Here is a 25,427-nt window from a genome sequence, read left to right as displayed (position 1 = left end):
GTCATAATCATTTGCATAGATACTTACTTTGGGAAGACTAGTATCGGACAAGACCTATGAAACTTTACTGTAAGAGATGAAAATCTGTCATAAGTAAATTTCATTAAAATTATTAGACACTAAATCCTCAATACCTGAGTGATTTGAGATTACTTGTTTGAGAACTGGTTGCTTTGACGTTGACCAACCGTCGCACCGTAAAAGGTGGCTATAAAGGCAACGCTCAGGTAATCACCTATCAAACGAAGTCTAATCTCAAGATCGCAAGATTGGGATTGTCCTCCCATAAATCGGGATGAGATGCTTAAAAAGTTGTACAAGGCCACTCGAAGAGCTAGAAACTGTGAAATGCATGGCCGTGCTCGGATGAATCATAGGCTATGATTATCTGTTTATTTGATCAGTTGAACTCTGAAACCGAGAAACACCTCTGGACATAATAAGGATGACAACTCTTACCTTATGTTCAAGAGCAAGCATCGAGCGACAAAGGAATTAGGAAATGCACACTTGTCCCTAAGGACAAGTGGGAGACTGAAGGAAATAATGCCCTTGGTCCAAGTATGCATTCAATGATAAGTCTAATAAATGCGGTTCAGTATTAATTAACAAGTTAATAATTCAGTGAGATCAAGTGAGCTGAATGCCTAGCTAGAGGCCGCTTCAGCTCAAGTGGAATTAATGATATTAATCCACAGCTTACTCTTGACTGAACCCGTAGGGTCACACAAATAGTACGTAAACGGATCAAGTATTTAATGGCATTAAATACTCCATCTATGGATATTCGGAATCGACGGATCTTGGTTTCAGTGGGAGCTGAGATCGTCACAGGCAAGAAATGAATACTCCGGAAATGATGATATTGCCGGAAACGGAAATATGGATCGTATCGGAAATATAAATATTATCCAAGTCGTAGATGTTGCCGGAAACGGAAACATGGTACGTATCGGAAAATATTATTGGAAATGGAAATATTGCCGGAATCGGAAATATTGCCGGAAACAGAAATATTGTCAGAATCAGAAATATTATCGGAATCGGAAAATAATTCCGGAAACGGAAATATTAAATATTTGTTCGAAACGGAAATTGATTCCGGAATCGGAAATATTGAATATTGTTCGCATCGAAAATGAATTCCGGAATCGAGAATTTAATCGGAAGCGTATCGTACGAATTAGCATCGGATGAGGCCTGCCAGACGAAGGCCCAGCACGAAGCCGGGCCATCGCCCAACAAGCCAGCGCGCCACAACGCACCAGCCAAGGCTGCGCCAGGCCCACCGCAAGGCAGGCCCAGCGCGCGCCAACGCTGCGGCAGCGTGTGGGCCTCGTGGCAATGGGCTGCGAGCTCGCGGGCTGCGCGCGCGCGCATGGCGCCCCTCGTGGGCTGCTGTGCGTGCGTGTGTGTGTTTGTGTGCTATACAAATCCTAAAGCTATCAGGTTTCGACATATGATTAAATTCCTAAACCTAAAAGGATGAATTAATTAAATAAGAATTCTATTAGGATTCTAGTTTAATTAATTCGTATCCTAATAGGATTACAATTCCCTTTCCATACCTCTATAAATAAAGGCCTAGGGTCATTATTTTGTATAGAGCATTCAAGTGTTCAAAGTGAGTTTTTGAGAGCAAAATTCAGTCATACAATTGCCTATAAAGTGCCGAAAATTCTAAGTACCTTAAGGGCGATTCTAGTTGGTCAATCTTAAGGCGGATCCGGACGTGCTGTGGACTATCTACGGAGGGACGACACTTGGAGTCCTAAAGACTTGTTCTTGTTCGGTTCGGGCGCAGCTAGGGAAGGCACGCAACAAAGAGTATGCATCTAAACTATGCTAAATGATTATGTGTAAATAATATGTTTTCCTGGCTTTATGGTTTTTCCGCATGATTTATGAATTGTCATATGTATCATAACCTAACAGGATCAAGCCCAAAGCACCTTTAGCTCCCAAATAAAAAAAAATATAACATTAAAACTTGGTCGAAACTTAGACTCGTCTCACAAAATGCTTATGTACACTTTTTAAAAAAAAACAAGTTAAATATCATGGTCATTCTTCGAAACACCAAAAAAATGTGTCGTCAAGTCGTTGATTTTCCAAATAAAAAATGTTTGTGTGTTAAAGGATTAACCCGGGCCAAGCTAAAGCCGGATGTCGCCTGAAAACTAAAGTCGCACTCCACGGCTTCGCTAAAGTAGCACACTACTATAAAAGGTCGCTCGCACATACGAGCATGACTCTAAACTTGATTACAAGATGCGAAAAACGACCGACGAGCTCCAGTGCTTGGGGGCTCGCGGAAAATAGACTCCAACAAGGAGCGCACGATCAAAATCACATTCCCGGACTGCGCCATACACCAAATCATGTTTGGATATCTCAAAAAAAAAAAAAAAAGGGAACAACAACAGGTTCGACCTCATCGAAAGGTCGTCATTGACACTTGTGCACGGTCCTCTGATCGAAGACCAAATTGAGCCGTAAAGACTAGCTCAAACCACGAAACCAGACGGCCGCAAGACAAAGGTCCGTCTGAACACGTTGTCAGCCCACGTTCAGGTTACAACTAAATTCGAGCATCCCTCGAAAGAATTCGCTCTTGCAAGAATGAATAAAAAGAAATTCTCAAAAGAAATCACAAAGAACCAAAGAAATAGGAGCTTGCCCATCTTCAGTCGGCAAGATCGCGTCACAAACCGCGCGAGTTCCCAAATCGAAAAAACGAATTCAGGGACGTCCACCCTTAGCGGACAGGGCTCGCCCACCTTCAGCAGGCGGGGTCTGCGTCACTAGCCGCGCAGGTCCTCAGTTTTCCAAATATGAAGTCTTCAAAAACAAAATGAAACAGGCTCGCCATCTTTAGCCGGCGGGGTCTACGTCACAAACCGCGTAGGTCCTTATTTTCAAAATTCAAAAACAGATTCGTCCACTTCTATCGGACGGGGTGTCCACCCTTAGCGGACAGGCTCGCCATCTTTAGCCGGCGGGGTCTGCATCACTAACTGTGCAGGTCCTTAGTCGCTGCAGCGATAACTTTTTCTGGTTTTCCCTTTTCCAAAAATTAAAAGGATTGGTTTTCCGTTTTTTCCAAAAAAGAGCGATGTGCTGGATTTTCCTTCGTTTTACGTCCCATAAAAACAAGGGGGTTTTCTCGTTTAGCTAGCCCTGAAAATGAGAATCTTTAAAAACATTTTTTACCTCGTGGTTGGGCTTGGCCAGACCCAATTACACTTTATAGCTTTGATTTCGAAAACATCTGTATCTACTCCCAATGACAAAGTGAGGGAGTTTCTATGCACCTTTAGATCCTTCCAATGACAAAGTGAGAAAGTTTCTATACTATCAGTTGACTAATCCCAATGACACGTGAGGGATATGTCGACACTTCAAGTGATGACCCTTAAGTCAAATGTTATCACTCGGGGGCTCGTGAGACCCTCGCAAAACAGGTCACATACACCATGGCTTGTGTGACGCAATCCGTCTAGTACTTTGACCATCGTCTTACTCCAAGACTTAGTCAAAGTGGGGGCTAACTGTAGACACCTACTTTTGTCCCCATTCCCGAAAGGGAAAGGTTCGATGATGAAAGCATAAATCTCCACTTGACAACGCATCTCCTATAAAATAAACGAATCTCAATCCCCTTTTCATTTCACCCGAAACCTGATACTTATAGAAAACTGCTATTTATGGGAACCTGCTAAAAATAGTAACTACCGTAAAAGGTAGCTTCTAAAAGTGGCAAATCATAAAGGATAGAAACCTGTCAGAATTAGGTGTTGCATTCCAACATAAATCCTAAATGAGATAGAAAACTGTGAGAATCCTATTCCTAATATGATTCGGAAATAAGAGTCACGTATTAATTAAAATCCTAACGAGCCTAGAGTTCGTAACGGGCCCAGACGCATTCCGTCATGAAATTAATACGCACTAAAAGACTCGATTAAGTCTCAAACTCTACGGATTTCAGGAATCCGAATCTGACTAAGAAAACAGCCCAGACCCTATTTTCAACGCCTGGCTCTGGGCGCCGAAATCTTCGGCGCCTAGGCCTGGGCGCTGAAAATACCTGGGTACGTGTTTTTTCCTAATTCTTTGTGGATTAGAACTCTGCAATTCTATCTTTCCACGAACTCTTCCCTATAAATACAGCCCCAAATTCGACGTGAAAGGAACACACACAACACAATTATATTCTGAGTATTGACTCCAACCCTTAGCCTAAGCCTCACGCTGCGAAATTGTTCACGCGTTCTGTCGCAATCGATCCATAAATCGAACAGAACGTATCCTGTCCCATAATTGAGATTCGTTAAATAAAAAGGAGAAATAGCAAAGTCAAAGTGGTTAGTTTTCTGAGAACCGTGACGCACCTCTCCAGGGTGCGTCGTAATGTGTCCCTTTTCGATGATTTAACTGCTTTCCTCGCCCTTTTTATGAACTGTTAAACTAACCAAATCTGATTGTTCTATCACGCCTAACAAATATAATACTTTTGGGAAATTGGATTATCATGCTAGGTCCCTTAATGCTATTTAAATCAGATAAACACGATCGATCTAGTATTATATGTTGCATATTGCTAAAATCAATTCAGATTAGTTTAATAGTTAACGCATGTCCCTTCAATTATTTATGCTGAGCTAGTAAGGATATCCTGCCTCTGGAGTTATCGACGAGCGAAGTACTCCTCTCGGTAGTTACAGTCCCCCGAACCCTCAATCTCTACCTTGCGGGTGTATGTTGAGAGATCCCCACACCAGGGATCACAAGGGAACCTACGGTCGTCGTGGTTAAACATAATTGCACTCCCTTTATGTCACGATAACTGGGTTTTGTCAATTTTTCTCATTGTCGTTAAAAACTGAATGGCGACTCCTATATTACTAGTCAATTGGGTGTAAACTCACAGGAAATCCAATTACACTTGATTGAATAAAAAGAATCGTCACACCCACGAGGGACGAGGTCACGCATTAGCCTCGTGCTTTTTCGACCCCCTCACACATGGAATTCTGTAAGAGTTGGAAGACCCAGACTGCTGAGGATCTCAAAGCTCAAGTGGCCGAGTCCACCCATCATGGTGATTACGCGTTCAAGTCGATTGAAGAGGTCCCCTTGCAGATGCAGACGACCATAGACCTTCAGGCGAAGGAGGTGGCTTCGTTACGGTCTGATAAGGCCGAGCTGCTAAAGAAGGTCTTGGCGCAGGACAAGGATATGGTGGCGATGGTCGAGGAGGCCAAGGCGGCAGCGGCAGAAATACGCACGCTTCAGGACCAGTTGCGGGAGTATCCCCAAATCAAAGAGGCGGCTGAGGATGCCGAGCAACTTCGGGAGGATCTGGAGACTGCCAGGTCGCAGGTTCGCACCCTGCGCGAACGTCTTCTCGAGTCCTACAATCAGGGGGAGCAGGCGGCGAAGGACGCCGTTAAGCATGCCTAGGAGAACCACATGGAGGAGTAGGACCTCGCGTGGTTCCAGCGGCGCTTAGAACACAGCGCTGCCGTGTTGGCTGCTAAGCGTCTCGGGCAGCCGTCTCCTGAGTTTGTGCCTTCTGATGACGAAGATGACGCTGCTGACACTGCCCCTTGATTTGTTGTCCTTTGCTGTGAAATAATTTTAATTTCAGTGTTCTTATGCCTTAGGGCAAAAAACAATTCCTTTTTATCAAGTTTTGGTGCCGCTGGCGTCTGTATCATTGTGCCTGCTGAGCACACAACAATTTCTTTTTTTTGTTTGGGCTACTTTTGCACGCCTTACAATGGGCGTTGTTCTATAAGTAGGTTGGCCGTGGTTTCCTTTATCTCGTGTTTATTTGTTTTTCGTACTTTGATGTTTTCTTCGGGGTGTTACCAATCAATAGGTATGGTCGTCAAATTATCTGGCATTTATCAAAGGTGTAGCCTGCCTGTCAGATAAAGATGTCGACCAAGATATATGTTATGAGACGTTGCCGCCGGCCATTCAGCATACACTAAGCAGTTATGTAGTCGTCCCAATTATTGACGAGTGTGTCCACCATCATATAGATTACAATTGGGCAACCACTTTTGCCCCATGGTTATTTCTGCCGCGGGCACCTGAGTATGTGCTCGGCACTTATGTGGTCGTCACAATCTTTGACGAGCGTGTCTACCACGACATTGATTGACGCAAGTCAATCAATAGGTATGATTGCCGCTAGACATGCTCGTCAAATGTAGTGGACGACCAAAGAACTTGCACGAACAACCCTTTGTTCCTCGGATGTTCCTGCCGCCGCACATTTGGGCAAACAACTTTTGCCTTATGGTTGTTTCGGCCGTGGGTGCCTGAGAATGTGCTCGGCACTGATGTGGTCGTCACAATCTTTGACGAGCGTGTCTACTACTACATTGATTGACGCAAGTCAATCAATAGGTATGATTGCCGCTAGACATGCTCGTCAAATGGGGTGGACGACCAAAGAACTTGCACGAATAACCCTTTGTTCCACAGATGTTCGTGCCGCCGCACATTTGAGCAAACAACTTTTGCCTTATGGTTGTTTCGGCCGTGGGTGTCTGAGAATGTGCTCGGCACTGATGTGGTTGTCACAATCTTTGACGAGCGTGTCTACTACTACATTGATTGACGCAAGTCAATCAATAGGTATGATTGCCGCTAGACATGCTCGTCAAATGGAGTGAACGACCCAATTAAGGGCATATGGCGACCTTTCCAACAGGTCCTTTTTGCCGCAGAGCTTTTGGGCGAACCACCTTTGTTTCAAGGTGACTTCTACCGCAGGGCTTTTGAGTAAGCCACCTTTGTTTTGAGGTGACTTCTGCCGCAGGGCTTTTGAGCAAATCACCTTTGTTTCAAGGTGACTTCTACCGCAGGGCTTTCGAGTAAGCCACCTTTGTAACAAGGTTAATTTTGCCGCAGGGCTTATGTGCCACTGAGCGGTTTAATTGCGGCATGTTATGCCGCTGATGTGAGAGTTGAATAGGTGATCATCCTATAACTTAGTGCTAATCTAGGCCACTTCTTAGGCTTCAAACAATTAGGCTTGTTATGCGCGGGTTCTAATCTAGGCCACTTCTCAGACCGTCATTCAATTAGGCTTTGATGTTCGACTTGCGAGTAATAAATGACATGAAAAGAATAGAGTAGTATTATTTATAACTTTGCATGGAGAATTTAGCCGGTTACAAAAGTGGTTACTACCCTATTAGGAACATTAGAGACCGCCCCATAGGCAACGGTTAGTTCTATGTAAGACAAAGCTAATCACACGACTAGAAGAAGTATTTCTTAAGATTGTCAGCATTCCAGGTGCGCAAAATAGGTCGGCCTTGCATGTCCTGGATGCGGTAAGTTCCATCCCTGACTTCATCATAGATCTCATAAGGTCCTTCCCAGGTGGGCGTCATCTTACCCTGTTCATTTGCTCGGCCTGTGGATTCCATTTTTCGGAGGACAAAATCCCCCACTTTAAACACTCTGTTAGAGACTTTCTTGTTGTATTCTCTTGCCATTCTTATCTTGTACAGCTGCTGTCTTAGTGCCGCATTTCCTCTAACCTCGGGCAGGAAGTCTAGGGCTGCTTTCATCATCTCCCAGTTAGCATTTTCGTCATACAGCATGACTCTCAAGGTTGGTTCGCACATCTCTCTGGGTAAAACAGCCTCGGCACCATAAGCTAGCGAGAAGGGTGTTTCACCGGTTGAATTCTTAGCCGTGGTGCGGATGGACCATAAGACATTTGGTTGTTCATCAGCCCATAGACCCTTGGCTTCGTCAAGCTTCTTTTTTATTCCTTTAAAGATAATTTTGTTAAATGCCTCGACCTGAACATTGGCTTGGGGTCGCCCGACCGACGCGAAACAAGTATGTATGTCGTGGTCGGCCAGCCACTCTTTCAGCTTAGGCGTTTCAAACTGAGGCCCATTATCAAAGACGATAGCCTGTGGGATCCCAAAACGGGTCATGATATTTTTCCAAATGAATGCTCTTACATCACTGGTTTTTATGTTTTTGAGTGCTTCTGCCTCCACCCATTTGGTGAAGTAATCTACAGCAACAATGACATAATGCCTCCCTCCAGGAGCGGCAGTAAATGGGCCTAGGAGATCCATTCCCCATTTGGCAAATGGGATTGGGCTCGTGATAGGTGTATTAAATGAGCAAAGCGCTGACATTTGTCACACTTCTTGACCGTTGAGATTGCATCATCTTTAAGAGTCGGCCAGTAATAGCCGGTTCGAAGTGCCTTTTCAGCCAAAGCACTTCCACCAATATGCGAGCTACACAATCCCTGGTGAAGGTCTTCTAGAATTTCCTGCCCCTTCTCAGGCGTCACACATTTTAACAAGGGACGGGAGTAGGCCTTTTTGTAGAGGGTGCCATTCCACATTTCGAACCAAGAGCATTTCTTCTGAAGCCTTGCCGCTTGCCTTAAGTCTTTTGGAAATACTCCATTCATTTTGAAGTTAACTATATCATCCATCCATGTGGAGGTCCTGTCAAGGGTTTCCACCTCCATCTGCTCAATACTTTTGTGTTCCTTCACCTCCCAGAACACGTGCCGAGGAGTATCACAAGACGCAGAACTGGCCAATTTTGACAAGGCATCAGCTTGGTTATTTTCCGAGCGAGGAACTTGTCTTACCTCAAAGCTTTTCAGTGGTTCTACTTCCCGGTGGACGGCCTGGATGTATTTGACCATCGTCGGGTCCCTAGCCTCGTAGGTTCCATTAACTTGGCTTACAATCAATTGAGAGTCAGATAGAGCTACAATCTCCTCGGCGCCCGCCGCCTTACACATTTTTATGCCACAAAGCAGGGCTTCATATTCGGCTTCATTATTGGACGCCTGAAAGTTAAATCGCATAGCATACTCAAAAGTATCCCCTTCGGGGGAGTGACAGATTATCCCAGCTCCACACCCATTATGCGTGGACGAGCCATCTACATACAGTGTCCACACAGTCTTTGTGTTCTTGGCAAAGTCAGGCCTCGTCATTTCAACAATAAAGTCGGCACATGCTTGCCCCTTGACAGCCTTCCTCGGCTCATAAGTGATATCAAAGGCATTCAGTTCTATTGCCCAATTCAGCATTCGTCTTGACGCCTCCAGCTTCGTGAAGGGCAGTTTAAGCGGTTGATCTGTATACTGCAGGGTATCTAATTTCAGCATTTTGAAGAACATGACTGACAAAGTATACTAGCATCTGTACTTCCTCCCTCTCTGTCAGTAGAACGGCACTCAGCGAGTGTTCAGACACGGCAAGATACACGTATAAAGTCTCTCCCTGCAAGGGGCTAACCAGACGAGGTAGGGTGTGCAAGTGTTCCTTTAGTCTAACCAGCGCCGCCTCGGCTTCGTCCGACCATTCAAACTTAGCCTTCTTTCTGATTGCCCTAAAAAAGTAGTGGCACTTGTCTCCGACCCTGGAAAGGAATCTGCCCAGAGCGGCCAGGCAACCTGTGAGCCGCTGGACCTCTTTTACTGTCTTTGGTGAGCTCATATCAATTACTGCCTGGATCTTGTTTGGGTTGGCTTCAATTCCTCTCTCATCAATCAGGAAACCTAAGAATTTGCCCGACGTCACCCCAAACACACACTTCTTAGGGTTCAATCTCATGTTGTAGGCTCAAATAGTCTCAAATGTCTCCCTAAGATCAGCTATGTGTGCCGCCCGCAGCTTACTTTTCACAATCATATCATCAATGTAAGCTTCGATATTTCTGCCGAACTGTTTGGTGAACACAGTGTTAATAAGACGCTGAAAGGTGGCCGGTGCATTCTTTAATCCGAATGGCATTACTTTGTAGCAGTAAAGGCCTTGTTCTGTAACAAATGACGTTTTCTTCTGGTCGTCAGGCCACAAGGGGATCTGATGAAACCCTGAGTATGCATCCATGAAGCTCATCATGGCATGCCCCGCCGTGGAGTCGACAAGCCGGTTAATCTTTGGCAATGGGAAACTGTCTTTGGGACATGCCTTATTGAGGTTGGTGTAATCAACGCACATCCTCCAGGTGCCGTTTGGTTTTTTGACAAGGACCACATTAGCAACCCAGTCGGGATACTGACTCGGCCGAACAAACCCTGCATCCATCAACTTTTGTATTTCCGCTGCTGCCGCCTGATTTCTATCTTCCCCATGGTTCCTTTTCTTCTGACGAACCGGTTTAAAATTCGGGTCCACATTCAGCTTATGGACGGCCACAACAGGGTCAATACCCGGCATTTCCTCCACTGTGAAGGCAAAGATATCTTCAAATTCTCTCAGTAGGTGGAACAACTCTGCCGCCAGCGGGTCGTCAGGAGGGATTCCGATGGGCACTACTTTGTCCGGCTTGTCTGTATTTAATACCACATTGAAATGAGCCCCAACAGGCTCTGGTCGTCTCTCTTCCATGTGCCCTGCTGAGATAGTTAATGTTTCTTTGACGACTTTGGGTTGTGTGTCACCACATTTTCGTTTGTTTCCCACCGTGTCTTTCTCTTCACCTGACCCCCACGCTTCCGGACTCAAGGTGGTTAAATAGCAATCTCTAGCTTGTTGCTGATCACCATGTATAGTGCTGACGCTCCCATCATCATAGACAAACTTAAGAAGCATCAAGTGAGTCACAATAACCGCCTTTGCCCTATTCAAGGTAGGACGCCCCAAGATGATATTATATGCCGTCAGATCTTTCACTATGAGGAAACGGACGTTCATTTGACGAGATTCTTTCTTATTTCCCATTCGCAAAGGTAGAGAAATGATGCCGACTGGATGGATGATACTACCTCCGAAGCCTATAATGGGGTAGTGGATTTTCTCAATCTTCGAGGAATCATGTTGCATCCGATTCAAGCAATCTAGACTAATTATGTCTGAAGAACTTCCTGTATCAACCAAGATACGCCTAACCCTCAGATTAGCCACCTTTAACTCAATCACCAACGGATCGTCATGCGGGGTGGCTATTTTCCCACGGTCGGCCTCGCCGATTTCCACTTTTGGAAATGGGTCGGCTGTGGCTTTCCCAGACAGCATCACTTGCCCCAGCCGCTTGGCATAATCTTTCTGACCCCTTATGGTCGGACCACCGGCGGCCAGTCCTCCTGAGATGACTGCCACACACTCTGGGTCAGTACGGTTCCCATCTTCTTCCGAGGGGGGTGATTTGTTCTTTTTGTAGAATGGCTTGCCAGAACCTCCCGTGTTTCTGCTGATATAACTCTTTAGGAACCCCTTAGAAGCTAGGCCGTCCACTGCCCTTTTTAGGCTCTTACATTCTTTGGTGTCATGTCCAATGTCACTATGAAAGTGACAGTACAGCTTGGGATCCCTATTTTCTGGTGGCGATTTCATGGGAAATGGACGATCAATCTCATACTTGGACCCAACGTCCATCATAATTGTGTACATGTCTGTGTTATACTCAAATCGCTCCCGGTCATAAGTTCTGGATCTCTTTTGGCCTGCCGCTCCGGGGGCCCTTTCTGATTCTTTTGCAATAGCCCACGTCCCATTAGGCCCGCTCTTCTTCTCAAATTTTTCCTTTTTTGCTGCCGGCTCAGCGGTATCACTTCCCCTTGGGTCTTTCGGGACACTTCAAATTTCTGTTGCGTGGATGAAGGCCTCGGCCTCATCTAGCACTTCTGCCATGGTTCAGACGCTTTTCTTTACCAGATCAAATTTGAAGGAGCCTTTCTTAAGCCCTCTAATGAAGTTATCAAATGCAACACCATCCGGCAAATCTGGAATTTGCCCGGCCTCTAAATTGAATCTCTTCACATAGCTCCTCAGAGACTCGTCTTTCCCCTGCTGAATTCTACTCAAATGCATGCTCGTCTTCTTTTCTTCCTTGTGAGCCATGAACCGGGTAGAAAATAATAACTCGAGCTCTGAGAAAGAGCGAATAGTTTCAGCTGGAAGCCTTTCAAACCACTTAGATGCTACTCCTTTGAGTGTACCTGGAAAATACTTACACCAAGTTGAGTCAGTTGTTCCTTGGACATACATGTGATGCCGGTAAACTAAGAGATGCATGTCTGGATCTGTGGTCCCATCATAGGCATCAACATTGGGCGGCTTAACTTTGGGCTCCCTTGGGGCTCTCGTGATGTTATCTGCAAAAGGGGTGGAGTGTCCCAGGGCCATGTTGGACACCCCCTCCTGAATGTGATACACAGGATCCTGACGCCTTGAGTAGGGTTCCCGCCGAGAAGACTCTCGTCGGCGAGTTTGGAGAGTTGGCCGAGTGACCCCTGGGCGCGTTTGGCTCAAGTGCGTGTAAGTTGGGTGAGGGACAGGTCTATCCGGCATGACGGGGGTTGACCCGGTGTCCGAAAGTTCAGACTCAGAATCAGGCACCTGCTCTGCATGTGGCTGCTCTCGTCCTCGAGACGCTTCGCCGATCAGTCGCTGAGGCAGTCGGCGCGGCAGGTAAGACACGGCCTGATTGGCTGGCAGCCGACTCCTAACATCCCTGTCTGTCTGTCTGGTCCAGACGTTGGGAGGCCGCAGGGACAGGGACGGCCTGGTATCCGTCGGTCTCCCATGATTGGCAGCTGCAGTGGAGGTGTAAATCATCATGCTCTTCTGCACCTCAGCGTTGACCGTTTTGCCCATATCAGCTTGGAACTCGGCCAGAATGGCCCGCAGAGCACCCACAGACACGGGCAGGTCTGGATTCTCCTCCATTACTGTATCCGCTTGAGGATTTAGATGCCCACCAGGGGGAGTGCGATTAGCCTGCTCGTCCTCCTCACTGAGCACTTCCACCTCGGCGGCATGACGAGGTGTGTGCCATGCTGCGAAAATCCGAGCGGCTTCTCCAGTTATCCTCGGAGCCGGCGTATACTACTACTCTCTCGGCATTTCCCTTTCCAGCGGTGGCCGCTCCACCCTCAGAGGCCGCCCAGCATCGTTCTCCTTCTGTTGTCCTTCCATACTACCGTACCTCCCCACAGACGACGCCAAATGTTGTGGGGTTTTTCCTGGAGATTTAGACTTGGAGGTTTCCGGTAGTTAAGGTTTTAGCAAGAGTCTATCTTTAGAGAGAGAAAGTAGAGAGAAGGCAGAGCAGTAAAATGTTCTTGATTGTATTGATTGTGACCCCTTTTTCTAGGGAAGTGGGGCTATTTATAGTACTAGGTTTTTGTAGGAATAACCTAATATTCCTTTTACATGATTGGCTGAGGTATGAGAGGAGGACACGTGTCCTTCCTTCTTACAGTTTACTGGCCCTTTTAGACAATAGTGGGCTATTTGGGCCTATTGTGCTTATTTATACTCCGTAGGATACTTACTACTCAAGCCCCTTTTTAGGTATAGGTATAATACATACATTTATACATACATAGATACGAATACATATACATTGAAGGTACGTAGATTGATACCCATGCTCCGGAGTAGACTTCGTATGGTTCCTGCTTACGGGGCGTAATACGTGCCATGTGTCACATCCTCATTGGTACACGAAGGCACGGTAATTTTGCCCACAGCAAAAGCCATTCTCCAACATGCTTGATTCCCATAGTGCAGTGTGCGAGTTGTGCTTCGCTTGCGACTGAGGTTTAGTTAATGGATCTGAGATGTTGTCGTCAGTTCCAATCTTGCTTATCTAGACTTCTTTTCTTTCAACGAACTCTCATAGAAGGTGAAATCTACGAAGTACATGCTTGACTCTCTAGTGGTGTCTAGGCTCCTTTGCCTGTGCAATAGCTCCGTTATTGTCACAGTATAGGGCTATTGGTCCTTTAATGGAGGGGACTACACCAAGTTCTCCTATGAACTTCCTTAGCCAAATAGCTTCCTTTTCTGCTTCATGTACAACAATGTACTCCGCTTCAGTTGTAGAATCCGCAATGGTGCTCTGCTTAGCACTTTTCCAGCTTACTGCACCTCCGTTGAGGCAGAAGACAAACCCAGACTGTGATCTGAAATCATCTTTGTCGGTTTGGAAACTTGCGTCCGTATAGCCTTTAACAATTAATTCATCATCTCCACCATAGACCAGGAAGTCATCTTTGTGCCTTTTCAGGTACTTCAGAATATTCTTGGCAGCAGTCCAATGTGCCTCTCCTGGGTCTGACTGGTATCTGCTCGTAGGACTGAGTGCATACGCAACATCCGGGCGTGTACATATCATAGAATACATTATTGAACCAATCAATGATGCGTATGGAATCCCACTCATTCGTCTACGCTCATCAAGTGTTTTTGGGCACTGAGTCTTGCTTAGAGTCATTCCATGAGGCATGGGTAGGTAGCCTCGCTTGGAGTCTGCCATCTTGAACCTTTCAAGCACCTTATTGATATAAGTGCTTTGACTTAATCATCTTCTTAGATCTATCTCTGTAGATCTTGATGCCCAGTATGTACTGTGCTTCTCCTAGATCCTTCATCGAAAAAAAATTCCCAAGCCAAATCTTGACAGAGTTCAACATAGGAATGCCATTTCCGATAAGTAATATGTCGTCGACATATAATACTAGAAAAGCAGTTTTGCTCCCACTGACCTTCTTGTATACACAAGATTCGTCTGCGTTCTTGACGAAGCCAAAGTCACTGACTGCTTCATCAAAACGTATATTCCAGCTACTAGATGCTTGCTTCAATCCGTAAATGGATTTCTTAAGCTTGCATACCTTTTTAGCATTTTTTGGATCCTCAAAACCCTCAGGCTGTGTCATAAACACAGTTTCTGTTAAAACGCCGTTTAAGAAAGCGGTTTTGACATCCATCTGGAATATTTCGTAATCGTAATATGCAGCGATTGCTAACATTATCCGAATAGACTTTAGCATTGCAACTGGTGAAAAGGTTTCATCGTAATCCACACCGTGGACTTGTCTGTAACCTTTTGCAACCAATCTAGCTTTGTAAACTTCTAGTTTCCCATCCTTGTCCTTTTTCAGTTTGAAAACCCATTTGCTTCCTATGGCTTGGTAGCCATCTGGCAAATCGACCAAATCCCAAACTTGGTTTTCAGACATGGAGTCTAATTCAGATTGCATGGCTTCTTGCCATTGCTTGGAGCTAGGGCTCGTCATAGCTTGTTTGTAAGTCGCAGGTTCATCGCTTTCTAGCAATAGAACTTCATGGCTCTCGTTCGTCAAAATACCTAAGTACCTTTCCGGTTGAGTCCTATATCTCTGCGATCTATGCGGGGTTACATTTCTAGATGGTTCTTGATTCTCACCAGATACTTCTAAAGATCTCTGAGTTTCAACCTGAATGTCATCTTAAGCATTTTCTAGAGTTTGTTGTTCGACTCAAATTTCTTCGAGGTCTACTTTTCTCCCACTTGTCATTTTGGAAATGTGGTCTCTTTCCAAAAAGATACCATCTCGAGCAACAAACACCTTGTTCTCAGATGTATTGTAGAAGTAATACCCCTTCGTTTCCTTTGGATAGCCCACAAGGATACATTTGTCAGATTTTGGTTGAAGTTTGTTCGAAATTAATCGTTTGACGTATACTCCACAACCCCAAATCTTAAGAAAAGACACATTTGGAGGCTTTCCAAACCATAACTCATATGGAGTCTTTTCGACAGCTTTAGACGGAGCTCTATTTAGTGTGAGTGCAGTTGTGTTTAGTGCATGTCCCCAAAATTCTATTGGAAGTTCGGCCTGACCCATCATTGATCTAACCATGTCTAGGAAGGTTCTGTTCCTCCGTTCTGACACACTGTTCCATTGAGGTGTTCCGGGAGGAGTCAATTCTGTTAGAATTCCATATTCTTTCAGATGGTCAACAAATTCATAGCTCAGATATTCACCGCCTCTATCAGACCGCAGTGCCTTAATCTTATTGCTTAACTGATTCTCTACTTCATTTTGAAATTCCTTGAATTTTTCAAAGGATTCAGACTTATGCTTCATTAGTTATACATAACCATATCTACTGAAGTCATCAGTGAAAGTGATACCTCTAGCATTTGTACTCATTGGTCCACATACATCTGTATGGATTAAACCCAATAGTTCAGTTTCTCTTTCTCCAACTTTAGAGAAAGGTTGCTTTGTCATTTTTCCAAGTAAACATGATTCGCACTTACCATAATCCTCTAAGTCAAATGGTTCTAGAGTTCCTTCCTTTTGAAGTCTTTCTATGCGCTTCATGTTAATATGGCCCAATCGACAATGCCACAGATATGTGAGATCTGAATCATTCTTTTTGGCCTTTTTCTTATTTATGTTATAAACTTGTTTGTCGTGATCTAATAAATAAAGTCCATTGACTAATCTAGCAGATCCATAAAACATCTCTTTAAAATAAAACGAGCAACTAAGCAAGAAACAGAAATGATGTTTTTAGTAAGACTTGTATTTCCGCTGCTGCCGCCTGATTTCTATCTTCCCCATGGTTCCTTTTCTTCTGACGAACCGGTTTAAAATTCGGGTCCACATTCAGCTTATGGACGGCCACAACAGGGTCAATACCCGGCATTTCCTCCACAGTGAAGGCAAAGATATCTTCAAATTCTCTCAGTAGGTGGACCAACTCTGCCGCCAGCGGGTCGTCAGGAGGGATTCCGATGGGCACTACTCTGTCCGGCTTGTCTGTATTTAATACCACATTGAAATGAGCCCCAACAGGCTCTGGTCGTCTCTCTTCCATGTGCCCTGCTGAGATAGTTAATGTTTCTTTGACGACTTTGGGTTGTGTGTCACCACATTTTGGTTTGTTTCCCACCGTGTCTTTCTCTTCACCTGACCCCCACGCTTCCGGACTCAAGGTGGTTAAATAGCAATCTCTAGCTTGTTGCTGATCACCATGTATAGTGCTGACGCTCCCATCATCATAGACAAACTTAAGAAGCATCAAGTGAGTCACAATAACCGCCTTTGCCCTATTCAAGGTAGGACGCCCCAAGATGATATTATATGCCGTCAGATCTTTCACTATGAGGAAACGGACGTTCATTTGACGAGATTCTTTCTTATTTTCCATTCGCAAAGGTAGAGAAATGATGCCGACTGGATGGATGATACTACCTCCGAAGCCTATAATGGGGTAGTGGATTTTCTCAATCTTCGAGGAATCATGTTGCAGCCGATTCAAGCAATCTAGACTAATTATGTCTGAAGAACTTCCTGTATCAACCAAGATACGCCTAACCCTCAGATTAGCCACCTTTAACTCAATCACCAACGGATCGTCATGCGGGGTGGCTATTTTCCCACGGTCGGCCTCGCCGATTTCCACTTTTGGAAATGGGTCGGCTGTGGCTTTCCCAGACAGCATCACTTGCCCCAGCCGCTTGGCATAATCTTTCTGACCCCTCATGGTCGGACCACCGGCGGCCAGTCCTCCTGAGATGACTGCCACACACTCTGGGTCAGTACGGTTCCCATCTTCTTCCGAGGGGGGTGATTTGTTCTTTTTGTAGAATGGCTTGCCAGAACCTCCCGTGTTTCTGCTGATATAACTCTTTAGGAACCCCTTAGCAGCTAGGCCATCCAGTGCCCTTTTTAGGCTCTTACATTCTTTGGTGTCATGTCCAATGTCACTATGAAAGTGACAATACAGCTTGGGATCCCTGCTTTCTGGTGGCGATTTCATGGGAAATGGACGATCAATCTCATACTTGGACCCAACGTCCATCATAATTGTGTACATGTCTGTGTTATACTCAAATCGCTCCCGGTCATAAGTTCTGGATCTCTTTTGGCCTGCCGCTCCGGGGGCCCTTTCTGATTCTTTTGCAATAGCCCACGTCCCATTAGGCCCGCTCTTCTTCTCAAATTTTTCCTTTTTTGCTGCCGGCTCAGCGGTATCACTTCCCCTTGGGTCTTTCGGGACACTGCAAATTTCTGTTGCGTGGATGAAGGCCTCGGCCTCATCTAGCACTTCTGCCATGGTTCGGACGCTTTTCTTTACCAGATCAAATTTGAAGGAGCCTTTCTTAAGCCCTCTAATGAAGTTATCAAATGCAACACCATCCGGCAAATCTGGAATTTGCCCGGCCTCTAAATTGAATCTCTTCACATAGCTCCTCAGAGACTCGTCTTTCCCCTGCTGAATTCTACTCAAATGCATACTCGTCTTCTTTTCTTCCTTGTGAGCCATGAACCGGGTAGAAAATAATAACTCGAGCTCTGAGAAAGAGCGAATAGTTTCAGCTGGAAGCCTTTCAAACCACTTAGATGCTACTCCTTTGAGTGTACCTGGAAAATACTTACAGCAAGTTGAGTCAGTTGTTCCTTGGACATACATGTGATGCCGGTAAACTAAGAGATGCATGTCTGGATCTGTGGTCCCATCATAGGCATCAATGTTGGGCGGCTTAACTTTGGGCTCCCTTGGGGCTCTCATGATGTTATCTTCAAAAGGGGTGGAGTGTCCCAGGGCCATGTTGGACACCCCCTCCTGAATGTGATACACAGGATCCTGACGCCTTGAGTAGGGTTCCCGCCGAGAAGACTCTCGTCGGCGAGTTTGGAGAGTTGGCCGAGTGACCCCTGGGCGCGTTTGGCTCAAGTGCGTGTAAGTTGGGTGAGGGACAGGTCTATCCGGCATGACGGGGGTTGACCCGGTGTCCGAAAGTTCAGACTCAGAATCAGGCACCTGCTCTGCATGTGGCTGCTCTCGTCCTCGAGACGCTTCGCCGATCAGTCGCTGAGGCAGTCGGCGCGGCAGGTAAGACACGGCCTGATTGGCTGGCAGCCGACTCCTAACATCCCTGTCTGTCTGTCTGGTCCAGACGTTGGGAGGCCGCAGGGACAGGGATGGCCTGGTATCCGTCGGTCTCCCATGATTGGCAGCTGCAGTGGAGGTGTAAATCATCATGCTCTTCTGCACCTCAGCGTTGACCGTTTTGCCCATATCAGCTTGGAACTCGGCCAGAATTGCCCGCAGAGCACCCACAGACACGGGCAGATCTGGATTCTCCTCCATTACTGTATCCGCTTGAGGATTTAGATGCCCACCAGGGGGAGTGCGATTAGCCTGCTCGTCCTCCTCACTGAGCACTTCCACCTCGGCGGCATGACGAGGTGTGTGCCCTGCTGCGAAAATCCGGGCGGCTTCTCCAGTTATCCTCGGAGCCGGCGTATACTACTACTCTCTCGGCATTTCCCTTTCCAGCGGTGGCCGCTCCACCCTCAGAGGCCGCCCAGCATCGTTCTCCTTCTGTTGTCCTTCCATACTACCGTACCTCCCCACAGACGACGCCAAATGTTGTGGGGTTTTTCCTGGAGATTTAGACTTGGAGGTTTCCGGTAGTTAAGGTTTTAGCAAGAGTCTATCTTTAAAGAGAGAAAGTAGAGAGAAGGCAGAGCAGTAAAATGTTCTTGATTGTATTGATTGTGACCCCTTTTTCTAGGGAAGTGGGGCTATTTATAGTACTAGATTTTTGTAGGAATAACCTAATATTCCTTTTACATGATTGGCTGAGGTATGAGAGGAGGACACGTGTCCTTCCTTCTTACAGTTTACTGGCCCTTTTAGACAATAGTGGGCTATTTGGGCCTATTGTGCTTATTTATACTCCGTAGGATACTTACTACTCAAGCCCCTTTTTAGGTATAGGTACAATACATACATTTATACATACATAGATACGAATACATATACATTGCAGGTACGTAGATTGATACCCATGCTCCGGAGTAGACTTCGTATGGTTCCTGCTTACGGGGCGTAATACGTGCCATGTGTCACATCCTCATTGGTACACGAAGGCACGATAATTTTGCCCACAGCAAAAGCCATTCTCCAACATGCTTGATTCCCATAGTGCAGTGTGCGAGTTGTGCTTCGCTTGCGACTGAGGTTTAGTTAATGGATCTGAGATGTTGTCGTCAGTTCCAATCTTGCTAATCTAGACTTCTTTTCTTTCAACGAACTCTCATAGAAGGTGAAATCTACGAAGTACATGCTTGACTCTCTGGTGGTGTCTAGGCTCCTTTGCCTGTGCAATAGCTCCGTTATTGTCACAGTATAGGGCTATTGGTCCTTTAATGGAGGGGACTACACCAAGTTCTCCTATGAACTTCCTTAGCCAAATAGCTTCCTTTTCTGCTTCATGTACAACAATGTACTCCGCTTCAGTTGTAGAATCCGCAATGGTGCTCTGCTTAGCACTTTTCCAGCTTACTGCACCTCCGTTGAGGCAGAAGACAAACCCAGACTGTGATCTGAAATCATCTTTGTCGGTTTGGAAACTTGCGTCCGTATAGCCTTTAACAATTAATTCATCATCTCCACCATAGACCAGGAAGTCATCTTTGTGCCTTTTCAGGTACTTCAGAATATTCTTGGCAGCAGTCCAATGTGCCTCTCCTGGGTCTGACTGGTATCTGCTCGTAGGACTGAGTGCATACGCAACATCCGGGCGTGTACATATCATAGAATACATTATTGAACCAATCAATGATGCGTATGGAATCCCACTCATTCGTCTACGCTCATCAAGTGTTTTTGGGCACTGAGTCTTGCTTAGAGTCATTCCATGAGGCATGGGTAGGTAGCCTCGCTTGGAGTCTGCCATCTTGAACCTTTCAAGCACCTTATTGATATAAGTGCTTTGACTTAATCATCTTCTTAGATCTATCTCTGTAGATCTTGATGCCCAGTATGTACTGTGCTTCTCCTAGATCCTTCATCGAAAAAAATTTCCCAAGCTAAATCTTGACAGAGTTCAACATAGGAATGCCATTTCCGATAAGTAATATGTCGTCGACATATAATACTAGAAAAGCAGTTTTGCTCCCACTGACCTTCTTGTATACACAAGATTCGTCTGCGTTCTTGACGAAGCCAAAGTCACTGACTGCTTCATCAAAACGTATATACCAGCTACTAGATGCTTGCTTCAATCCGTAAATGGATTTCTTAAGCTTGCATACCTTTTTAGCATTTTTTGGATCCTCAAAACCCTCAGGCTATGTCATAAACACAGTTTCTGTTAAAACGCCGTTTAAGAAAGCGGTTTTGACATCCATCTGGAATATTTCGTAATCGTAATATGCAGCGATTGCTAACATTATCCGAATAGACTTTAGCATTGCAACTGGTGAAAAGGTTTCATCGTAATCCACACCGTGGACTTGTCTGTAACCTTTTGCAACCAATCTAGCTTTGTAAACTTCTAGTTTCCCATCCTTGTCCTTTTTCAGTTTGAAAACCCATTTGCTTCCTATGGCTTGGTAGCCATCTGGCAAATCGACCAAATCCCAAACTTGGTTTTCAGACATGGAGTCTAATTCAGATTGCATGGCTTCTTGCCATTGCTTGGAGCTAGGGCTCGTCATAGCTTGTTTGTAAGTCGCAGGTTCATCGCTTTCTAGCAATAGAACTTCATGGCTCTCGTTCGTCAAAATACCTAAGTACCTTTCCGGTTGAGTCCTATATCTCTGCGATCTACGCGGGGTTACATTTCTAGATGGTTCTTGATTCTCACCAGATACTTCTAAAGATCTCTGAGTTTCAACCTGAATGTCATCTAGAGCATTTTCTAGAGTTTGTTGTTCGACTCGAATTTCTTCGAGGTCTACTTTTCTCCCACTTGTCATTTTGGAAATGTGATCTCTTTCCAAAAAGATACCATCTCGAGCAATAAACACCTTGTTCTCAGATGTATTGTAGAAGTAATACCCCTTCGTTTCCTTTGGATAGCCCACAAGGATACATTTGTCAGATTTTGGTTGAAGTTTGTTTGAAATTAATCGTTTGACGTATACTCCACAACCCCAAATCTTAAGAAAAGACACATTTGGAGGCTTTCCAAACCATAACTCATATGGATTCTTTTCGACAGCTTTAGACGGAGCTCTATTTAGTGTGAGTGCAGTTGTGTTTAGTGCATGTCCCCAAAATTCTATTGGAAGTTCGGCCTGACCCATCATTGATCTAACCATGTCTAGGAAGGTTCTGTTCCTCCGTTCTGACACACTGTTCCATTGTGGTGTTCCGGGAGGAGTCAATTCTGTTAGAATTCCATATTCTTTCAGATGGTCAACAAATTCATAGCTCAGATATTCACCGCCTCTATCAGACCGCAGTGCCTTAATCTTCTTGCTTAACTGATTCTCTACTTCATTTTGAAATTCCTTGAATTTGTCAAAGGATTCAGACTTATGCTTCATTAGGTATACATAACCATATCTACTGAAGTCATCAGTGAAAGTGATACTTCTAGCATTTGTACTCATTGGTCCACATACATCTGTATGGATTAAACCCAATAGTTCAGTTTCTCTTTCTCCAACTTTAGAGAAAGGTTGCTTTGTCATTTTTCCAAGTAAACATGATTCGCACTTACCATAATCCTCTAAGTCAAATGGTTCTAGAGTTCCTTCCTTTTGAAGTCTTTCTATGCGCTTCATGTTAATATGGCCCAATCGACAATGCCACAGATATGTGAGATCTGAATCATTCTTTTTGGCCTTTTTGTTATTTATGTTATAAACTTGTTTGTCGTGATCTAATAAATAAAGTCCATTGACTAATCTAGCAGATCCATAAAACATCTCTTTAAAATAAAACGAGCAACTAAGCAAGAAACATAAATGATGTTTTTAGTAAGACTTGGAATATGGAAACATTCTTCCAGTTCCAAAACTAGTATAGAGGGCAACGACAAATAATAAGTTCCTACAGCTAATGCAGCAAGCCTTGCTCCATTTCCCACTCGTAGGTCGACTTCACCCTTGCTTAATATTCTACTTCTTCTTAGTCCCTGTGAATTGGAACATAATTGTGAGCCACAACCTGTATCTAATACCCAAGAAGTTGAATTTGCAAGTATACAGTCTATAACAAAAATACCTGAAAATGGAACGACCGTTCCGTTCTTCCGATCTTCCTTAAGCTTTGGACATTCTGTTTTGTAATGGCCAATTCCATCACAATAAACACAGCTTGATGTGGACTTGTCCTGCTTTATCTTCTTTCTGGGAACTGACTCAGCATTGCCCTTAGACTTTCCACCTTTCTTGAAGGGTCTCCCTTTAGCCTTGAGTAAATCATTGGCTTCACAGTCGAGTATTATCTCAGCCTTTTTGACCAGGTGAACAAACTCTTCAACTGTTTCTTCTCTTGGTTCACTCATGTATAGTTGCTTAAAGCGACCAAACCCACTGTGGAGTGAATTGAGTAAGATTGAGACTTCCATCTTTTCGCTCATTGGTGATCCTAGTAGACTTAAGCGTTCAAATAATGAAAGCATAAGGTCTACATGAAACCTTAGTGGAACACCAACCCTTTGTTTAGTACGAAGGACCTGAACATGTGTTTCTTGGACTTCCATCCTAAAACATCTGTTATGAGAACTAACCTTCAAGCCTGACATTGATTCAATCAACTCATGGACATTTAGGTCTCTGTCCTCCGTGTTTCCACGATAGATATCCCCCAGATTCGATGAGCATAAAAGGTTCGTAAGCTACAAACCTCGTAGCCCAATCATCAGGGATGTTGTTTAGCATGAGACTCATAACCTTCTTGAGATCCGCATCCCAGGCGGCATGTCTTTCAGGGATGTTGCTCGTATTAATGTCAAGCAAAGAAACAAAACCCAAGAAAATAAAAGTAGCACTTTAATTTGAATTAGGCAAAACTATGAGAAATTATTTGTGATGGTTGACTATTGTGTACGCACAAACATGTGCTAGGGAAAAAAAAAGGGGGAAGGTTGGTGATGGGCGAACACTTTTCCAAGGTCGACAAATAATTTTTGTGAAATCTAAATCTATATCCTAAGCTGTGATACCAAGCTAGATTATTAGAAACTCTTTGAATTGGAGTGAATTCCATTGATCAAATATATAGGGATTACAATATGAGTCCTACTAGAATTATGAACACTAATATGACTAGAAATCTAATATACATCAAATATCCTAAGAGATTAAATCCTAGTAGATTTCTATCTCTATCAAAATGGAAGAGAGATCTTTTGTGTTGAAACCATGGGTGAGTGGTGGTGAGTGTGAAGGGGCGTGGGGAGACGATGGGTCAGGTGGGTTCAACTAGCACCAACGAGCTCAGGAACGGTTAGGTGGGTGGTTGTGGGGTATATGTTTAATTAGGTTTAGTTTATGGTTAATTATGTTTGGTTTAGGGTTGATGAGGTTAATAAGAAGTTAATTTAAGTATCATTAATTAAAACTAACGAAGTTAGACTTCCTTTCAAAATTATAACATTTGGTGAGTTTCTGAAAAATAAAGGTATGTACTTTGTGCTTCATGCTCTTACTTGAATTTCAGTTGTAATTCAAAAATTTTATCCTCCTCCTGATTATGGTATACAAATAAATTTTATCAATTAGATGTCGTATAACTGATTATTAATGATATTTGTTATTCTCCGTAAAAAAAGTGGAATAAAAGAAAGAAAAGATAAACATACATAAAACACACGTTTCTGTTTTGATTTTGGCATTTGCATTTGCATGAGGATAGGAGAGGAGATGAGTAGTAAAGGAAAGTGAACAATTTATTGAAGTTTATATAACTATATAAGCATCGATGATAGCACATGACACAACACAGTTACATAACATACATAATTTGAAATAACGTACAGCAGGCCAGGCGGCGGCCTAGGTCGGATACATACATTATATCCTTTAATTTCTTAATTCTTAGTAGCAATAACCAGTGCCAATTGGATAGCCCGGCACACAACCAAGTCCGGGACAACAATCAGAGCCACCCAATGCATTACAAATGCCTCCTTTTTTCTGGCATTTAAGTGGCTTTTGTTCAGTAACCATGGCCAGATTTGCTTCTTCCAAGCCTACTTTTTTAAAGTTATGCAATATTGCCTGCAGGTAATTATAATAACAGCAACAGCAACAACTTGTTCCTTTCCCAGTTCTTGTATTATGGATGCTTTCATGACTTCAGGGTTTGTCTCACTGTTTGCTTGCATCGTCCCCATCGTCGCACCTATATATTATATATACATCAGATCATTACATCATATATACGGATTACAAATCACAAGCATAAGCATAAGAATAATTAAGTAGCTAGAAATATACCAGCTATAGCCAGCATCAGAAATGCCAAGAGAGCCAACTTTGACTGTTTCGCCATTTTCTAGCTTTTTCTTTTCTACTTACTTTGATTGTATTGAATATTGATGGAAGGGGTGAAGAGTTGAGCCCTAAGGTTAATCTATTTATACTACTCATTTGATAGATAAACTTTAGGGAAAATAATGATATTCCTTTTTATTTTTTACCTATCCCGTTTTTAAAATGATATTAATAGGCAAATTAATTATGAGCTTGGGATAGTTTTAGCAATGAATTTTGGTAGGTGTTTCTTGTTACTTGGGAGGCCAGGGAGAAGGGGATATATAGCTAGTAAGGTTAGGTACCATTTAATTTTAGACAATTGATATATAGTGCTTTCAAAGTTGTGAGCCCTGATGTACTACTCCCTCCGTTTGACAATTACAGTCTTAGTTTC

The 25,427-nt window shown here is 44.2% G+C and overlaps 1 long non-coding RNA gene across 1 annotated transcript; it reads right to left on the bottom strand.

The window, feature by feature from the left end:
- Positions 1 to 24,426: 24,426 nt before the first annotated feature.
- Positions 24,427 to 25,096, bottom strand: LOC130462444 (uncharacterized). Its single transcript, XR_008922665.1, has 2 exons — positions 24,995 to 25,096; positions 24,427 to 24,899 (listed from the first exon to the last, which is right to left on the bottom strand). It is a non-coding gene; the product is annotated as an uncharacterized lncRNA (long non-coding RNA).
- Positions 25,097 to 25,427: the final 331 nt, after the last annotated feature.

This window comes from Spinacia oleracea, chromosome 6 (assembly GCF_020520425.1).
Source record: "Spinacia oleracea cultivar Varoflay chromosome 6, BTI_SOV_V1, whole genome shotgun sequence".
Lineage (NCBI taxonomy): Eukaryota > Viridiplantae > Streptophyta > Magnoliopsida > Caryophyllales > Amaranthaceae > Spinacia > Spinacia oleracea.
Note: the sequence above shows the minus strand (reverse complement) of the source record. Positions and strands in the feature narration are given on the sequence as shown.